Source organism: Saccopteryx leptura, chromosome 5, assembly GCF_036850995.1.
Source record: "Saccopteryx leptura isolate mSacLep1 chromosome 5, mSacLep1_pri_phased_curated, whole genome shotgun sequence".
NCBI classification, from domain to species: domain Eukaryota; kingdom Metazoa; phylum Chordata; class Mammalia; order Chiroptera; family Emballonuridae; genus Saccopteryx; species Saccopteryx leptura.
The window spans coordinates 20,394,725-20,401,593 of NC_089507.1; the positions used below are offsets into that span (position 1 = coordinate 20,394,725).

The 6,869-nt window shown below is 34.0% G+C and overlaps 1 non-coding gene across 1 annotated transcript; it reads right to left on the reverse strand.

The window, feature by feature from the left end:
- Nucleotides 1-2,769: 2,769 nt before the first annotated feature.
- Nucleotides 2,770-2,845, reverse strand: TRNAS-GGA (transfer RNA serine (anticodon GGA)). Its single transcript has one exon. It is a non-coding gene; the product is annotated as a tRNA-Ser (tRNA).
- Between the last annotated feature and the right edge of the window lie 4,024 nt (nt 2,846-6,869).

Sequence of the window (6,869 nt, forward strand, 5' to 3'; positions counted from 1 at the left end):
AATTTCCCTAAATAGTATCAAATACCTTTAAGAAATGGTTGCAGCAATAGAATTTATTTATATGCTTTGGATACTTAATATTAGCCAGGCAAGAATATACTTAGTACTTAGCACTGATTACACTTCTATGAAATAATTACTGTAATAATCACCATTATAAAGTTGAAAAAATAAAGATAGAAATAAATAAATATTTGTTCAAGTTTCTTAGCTATAAAATTTTGGAGAGAGAATTTTAATCCAGAAAGTTTGATGCCATAGCATAATTTCGTAATATGATGATAGAAAATATACACAAAATATATATAATGAGCTGACTGGATTCAAATGAATTTTTCGATTGTTACATATGGGTTGCTTTAATAAAGTAGTAAATAATTTATTAAATAAAACTTTTTAAATGTTATAAAATAAACATTTAATATTAAGAATGTTCTTTTTCTCCCATGGAACACTGGTTTCAAATATGTTGTGTAGAAGAACTATATAAATTGGAAATATATTCTAGTATCATTTTCATGTGTATGCTATCTCCAGTTGGGGACTTCTGTTACAAAATATGTTGATAATTATTGTGAAAGCTCCTTCCTTTTAGACTGCATAATTTAAATTCTTATTCCCTATGGATCACTGTTACACAGTGTCAACTTGGTGTGTTAATTCATTCTTTTCCTGAAGTTTTAATAATGTGATTTTAAATGTGAATAAATTATATTTTTTCAGTATAAATTTACCTACAGAAGATAATTGTAAAAACACAGAATATTTTATAATGTACTAACATGTCATTTAAAATGTAGCCTTCTGTCAATAGAAGCACATGCTTTTATTTCTTTAAACACTTGAGAAAATATCATTACAATTCACTTGCTGATGTTTGTAAATAAGAAACATTGATTCTTAGTACCTTGAGAAAAAGAATATCGGCCACTAATATTTTCCAGTAAGAACAAAGTTAGAGCCCAATTTGAGAGCAGCTGAAATGGAAATGCACAATTTCATGAGGAAAAAAAAGGCCTCACAGATCAATACTAGTATTCAACCACTTAGACAAGTATTGGACAACACAAACCACAGATGGAAGCATTGCAGAATTATTAAGTTTGGGTTATAGAAATTGAAGTGGATCTGGAAATAAACACAGTCCTGCATGAAGTAAACCAAAAGTGGACTTGGGGATAAAAGATTGTGGCATTTTCCATCTGTTCTTGTACATATTCACTTTCTCTTAACATTTTTATTTATTTTTTAATTTTTAATTGAATTTTAATTCTGCCCTGTTTGTATATGTAGTCCCCTAAAGCAGTGTTTCCAAACCAAGGATAGGACATTAAAAAAGTATAAAGACATTTTTGGTTTTCATTACTGGGATTGACGGTTCTCTTAGCAACTGGTGAGTAGAGGTCAGAAACACAAACAAACATTCTGCAATACATAGGACAACCCTCATAACGTAGAATTATCGATGCCAATAACTCCAAGATTAAGAAACCAGACTCTGAACACCATACCTACTAATATTGCTAAATGCTTAATAATGGTCCCAGGCATAACTCATTTTAGTTCACAACTGAAGATTTTCACTACTCTCTGTTGACTTTGACTTTTTCTCAATGGTTTCCTTTAAAAGCTTTATTACTGTATACATCATTTTTTTCCACCAAATATATACATATATGTATATAAATATAAACATATTTATATTTATAAGAAGGTAATCACCATTTTAAAAGAGATGTTTTATAAGTTCTTATTAGAATTCAACTCCAAGTATTTTTGTATGTGAGGAAAATGATAATTTTGTTAAATGGAATGGATAAGTACTACTCAGAGCCATTTTATTTAATAAAATTCAGCAAAATGTGATCTTCCTTGTTGGACTTTGTTCAGACAGCATGCTATTAAATTGCATTCATGATTTTGTGGTACCTTTTATTTTGTTATTAATATAGGCTTATTGTATGAATATAGCATAATTTGTCTACCAATTTTCCTGGATGTAAATTTATTTATTTTATATCTCTGTATCTTTATTTATTTGAATTTATTGGGATAATATTGGTTCATGAAACCATGCAGGTTCAAGTGTGCAACTCAAAGTCATCTGCATACTGCATTGTGTGCCCACTGAGCAAGCAAAGTCTCTTCTGGTTTCCACTTTTCCTCCCTTTTGCCCTCCGTCACCTACGCCCATCCCCTTCCTCTGTCACCACAGTCGTCTGTGTCTAAGGGTTACAACCATACACGTGTATATTTTCTTGTTAAACCCCCTCACCTTCTTTCATCTAGCCCCGAAAGACCAAAATCATTTTAATATACTCCCTGATTGTCTGAGTTCAGTAGACAGCTGAGTAGAAAGGGTAGTTTAATAGAGGTCTCAGGACTATATGTAAATGGTTGGATTTTAATTTACTTTTTTTAATATTTACTAGGAATGCCAAAAGTTATGACAATCATTATAATTTTTCGTAAGAACAAAAAAATTTTTTTTTCTGTATTTTTCTGAAGCTGGAAACGGAGAGAGACGGTCAGACAGACTCCCACATGTGCCCGACCGGGATCCACCCGGCATGCCCACCAGGGGGCGACGCTCTGCCCACCAGGGGGCGATGCTCTGCCCCTCTGGGGCGTTGCTCTGTTGCTACCAGAGCCACTCCAGCACCTGGGCCATCCTTGCTCCAGTGGAGCCTCAGCTGCGGGAGGGGAAGAGAGAGACAGAGAGGAAGGAGAGCGGGAGGGGTGGAGAAGCAGATGGGCACTTCTCCTGTGTGCCCTGGCCGGGAATCGAACCCGGGACTTCTGCACTCCAGGCCGACGCTCTACCACTGAGCCAACCGGCCAGGGCCTTGTAAGCACAAATTTAAATTGTCAACAGTTAGGTTGTGCAAGGTGCTGATATGAATGAGCTTGATAATTTCCCAGCATGTATTTTGTGCAATGTGGCTTTGTTGTTTCTTTTTTATATTAAATTTATTACGGTGACATTGATTAATGGGATCACATAAGTTTCAAGTAAAAAATTCTGTGATACATGATCTGTAATTGCATTGTGTTCCCACCACTCGAAGTCAGATCATCTTTCATCACCATATATTCGGACCCCTATACCCTTTTATTTTTTCTTAATACAGATTTCAAATTATTTCAGAAGGAGGGGTTTACCATTCTTTATCAAGTGTCAATGAGCATATATTCCAGGTTCTCTTGAATTTTCTATTCTGCTTTATCTTCATGTCTAGTCTTACCAAAACATCATACAGTCATGATAGTATAATTCAAAATAAAATTTAAAATGAGGGACCAAGTTGTAAAATTTTTTATATGTTTTTTATATCACTTTATTAAGGTACAATTGTCACTCAAAAAGTTATACGTATTGGCCCTGGCCAGTTGGCTCAGTGATAGAGCGTCGGCCTGGCGTGCAGGAGTCCCGGGTTTGATTCTTGGCCAGGGCACACAGGGGAAGCGCCCATCTACTTCTCCACCCCTCCCCCTCTCCTTCCTCTCTGTCTCTCTCTTCCCCTCCCGCAGCCGAGGCTCCATTGGAGCAAAGTTGGCCCGGGCACTGAGGATGGCTCTATGGCCTCTGCCTCAGGCGCTCGAGTGGCTCTGGTTGCAACAGAGCAATGCCCTGGATGGGCAGAGCATCGCCCCCTGGTGGGCGTGCTGGGTGGATCCCGGTCTGCTGCATGCGGGAGTCTGTCTGCCTGCCTCCCTGTTTCTGGCTTTGAAAAAATACAAAAAAAAAAAAAAGTTATACATATTTAATATATACAAATTGATGACTTGAGAGATAAGCATACTCTTATCACATTTATGCCATAAATATTCCATCTCCTCTAAATGTTTCTTCCCACTCTATTATATATTATTCTGAGCTTCACTTATTGTTTTATTTTATACTTTCAATTTTATCTACATTTAATTTTATAATGTCTAATCTTTTGTTAAAAACAGTGAGTTTTTTGCTTCAGATATTTTATTTTTCAGCTCCAAAATTCAGATCACTGTGTTCCTTTTTATTCTTCTCTTTATTATATTCATGAGGTTATGATTCTTTAATTTATTTATAGCAGTTATTCTAAGTCCTCATATGCTATTTTAATAATATTTGCCTCTTTGAATCTATTTTTATTAACTCATTTTTTACCTCATTCTTGTCAAAATTTTCTTACCTGAAAAGTTCAAATGATTTTTAAATGGGTAAGGACAATTGTGAGTATTATATTGTTGAGCACATAGGTTTTATTGTCTTTATTTAAAAGTGTTGAGCTTTGTTTGCTCAGAAAGTTAATTTATTTGTGGATCATCCTCATCTTTTGGAACTCTCTCTTAAATATTCTTATTTTAAATCGAGAACAGATATTTTACTCTGGGTCTTTTATATGTCTATTACTAAGAAATGGCCTCTCTAGCATCTCTGTTGAATGTGTTAACTTGTCTTTCAGCCCTAGGCAGTCAAAATCTGAACATGTGTTAGTCATGTGTGAGCTCTGATAGACTTTCAACTTACAACTCCTTGGCAGTCACTGATTTCTTTATTGTTCTCTGGTCATCTTACTATACTCTTTCCCTAAACGTGTGCAGCTTTTTATTCAGCCAAAGATCCAAGGGAATGCCTATGCATTTTTGGAGCTATATTTATTATTATGCGCCACCAGTGCCAGCCACATCGCCCTCTGCTCCCTGAAGTACTGTGTCCTCTTCCTGCCCAAACAAGGCTTCAGCATCTGCTTGGCTCCATTTTACCCATTCTATGTTCTTGGAAGTTCCTTCAGACAGAAGGTCAGGTTGATTATAAGGCTCACCTTGCTTTTTTTCTTCTTCTCAGTGTCATAGATCGGCGCTACTTCTTTTTGATTTCTAAAAGGATGCTATACATTTTGTCCAATACCCTAGTCTGCCTTATTTTAATGACAGCCTAGTTTCAATCATTTCATCATAACTATAATCCAGGACATATAATATGAAATATTTAGAAAAATTATAAGGTAATAGTATAGGTAATAATAGTTCCTGTGATATGTGAATTAAAATATTATCTTGTTTAACCCTGAAAATCACCCTAGGAGGTTCTATTGTTTCCATATCTTTAATGAAGTAGGAAGAGAGAGAAAGAAGAGAGACATAATAACAACTAAATGGTGGAGAATTTCAGAAAGGCTTTTATCCAGAATTAGATCATTGAAGGGTTAAGAAAAAAGTATGAACACAGGAACGTAAGAACATGATTTCATGAAGTTTAAGATTAATTTTGCTTTCTTGAACAAGGGATTCAAAAATGAGGGATGTAAGGTTAATCCCAGCAAGTATCTGAGACTTAGACTATGGAAAGCACTAGATATCAGCTTAAGGAATATATTTTATTCTGTAAACATTGAGAAACCTTAAAAGAGTCTTTCTGATATTCTTTTGAGTAACTTTGTCCACCAGTTCAAGTTGCAGATAGCTTTCATGTATATTCTTTTAGCACTATGGAAAGAAAATGCACATGTCCAACTTTCACTGTTGCGGGAATATGCTATTTATTGCCTGATTTACGAAGAATTTTGACAATAATAGTTTGAGAGAAAGACAACCTGTTTCAAATGAGAAGTTTTATATCTCTGGAGTACAAAGTTTCTGGCATAGGTCTTTAATAGAAATTGACAATATGGCAAGGAGTAATTATTTTGAAAATAAAATATATCATTATTGGTAATATATGCTGACTGTAATTCAAACCATTATAAAACATATAACCAGAGTGAAGAAAGTCTCTGTTTTGCATTAATATATGTTGATTCTACATGGTATTATGTAAAAAATGTAATCCTGATATTTTAACTACTAAAAGCTGGAGAGAAATAAAATGTCTTTATGGTATCTTAGCTTGTCAAGAAACACAAATATATCATTTCAAGTTGTGTGACCAGTGTCATATCCAACTTAACATAGTAGTCACAGAAGAACTTAATTTTTTGTGAAACTAAATGTTGTCCAGAACAATGGGTAAAAATCTCAACTCTGTTAACCCTCAGGATGTTCAAGATGAAATGAGAATTTTATAACCTATTTAGATAAGACTTCATGAGAATTTATTAGATTTCTGGATGGGTTTATATTATATTTCATAAAGATTCCATAAAAACTATGGTGATGGCTAAGAAGTGACAAAAACAATAATGTATGCTGTTGTCTAAATATATGTGAAGTTTTATTATTATATTTTGTAGAAATAAATCACTTAGCCTGTGAAAGCATCCAAGGGGTACAAGGATTACCAATTTAAATATTTCTCATTAAATCTCTCAATTGTTATTATTTGTGTTAAGATTTCCCTTGTTACAACTCTCTTTACATCAACATGTTTTGCATCTTGAGAATTATTTACTGTAACTCAATTCCTGGGAAAGATATTTGTAATTTTATAGAAGAAAAATAAGAAAATAAACCTATCTACTAAAAAAAATTGCTGAAGTATTTGCTGTGTTATTATTTTGATTTTTCTAAATGATCAATATGATTTCCATGGGAAATAATATATTTGGCTGAAAAAAGGAGGCACACATAATTGATTAGCTCTTTTGCAAAGACCTTTCTGCTTTAAAAACTGTCAATAAGTGACCATTTTAGACATTGGCATGAGAAACCACACAGCACATTCATTTGTCTAGTTGCTATTTGAACAGCTGGAGTGTCTTTTAATGGCTCTTTCTTTTTTTTTTTTTTCCCTGTGACAGTATAGCAGTGCAATCTCATTTCTGGGCCCAATTCAAATAATCATACTATAATTTCACTAAGACTAATAATTTGGCTACATGCAACAGACAAATACTGGTGGTCTAAGAATACGTTTAGAGATCAAGTGATCATAGCCCTAAATTTCC